Below are 452 nucleotides of genomic sequence, written 5' to 3'. Positions count from 1 at the left end.
AAAGCGCAACTTTGATAAATCTGGCTTTAAATGCAAACTGAAAATTGCTCCCCTGTCCCTAGTCATAGGCCTCTCTGCCCCACCAACCAATTGGGACAAAAGTCTGCACTCGCATTGGAATTTCCATTGGCAAGGCTATTTTTTCAATGGTGGAGAAAACAAATGAATGAAAGAAAGAAACGTCTTCCTACAAGATAGAAAGTGTAGAAAGTGTGTGAATTCCACAGCTATCTTTTATTTGGAGGTGGGCACTGCTGGGGGTCTAGTCACAGCAAGGTTAAAATCCCCTCAGAGGACTCTCCTCCCCAGCCCTCAGCTCCAGAGGCTATTTAAAAAAAACGGCTTTTCAGTATGAACCATGAAACGGCCTATGCAGACAATTATATGGTCTCCTCTGTCCTTTTTATAACTCTGTGGCCCCACATTCTACTCCCCCCCCCCCGCTTCCATTC

Source organism: Podarcis raffonei, chromosome 2 (genome assembly GCF_027172205.1).
Source record: "Podarcis raffonei isolate rPodRaf1 chromosome 2, rPodRaf1.pri, whole genome shotgun sequence".
In the NCBI taxonomy this organism is placed as follows: domain Eukaryota; kingdom Metazoa; phylum Chordata; class Lepidosauria; order Squamata; family Lacertidae; genus Podarcis; species Podarcis raffonei.
Note: the sequence above shows the minus strand (reverse complement) of the source record.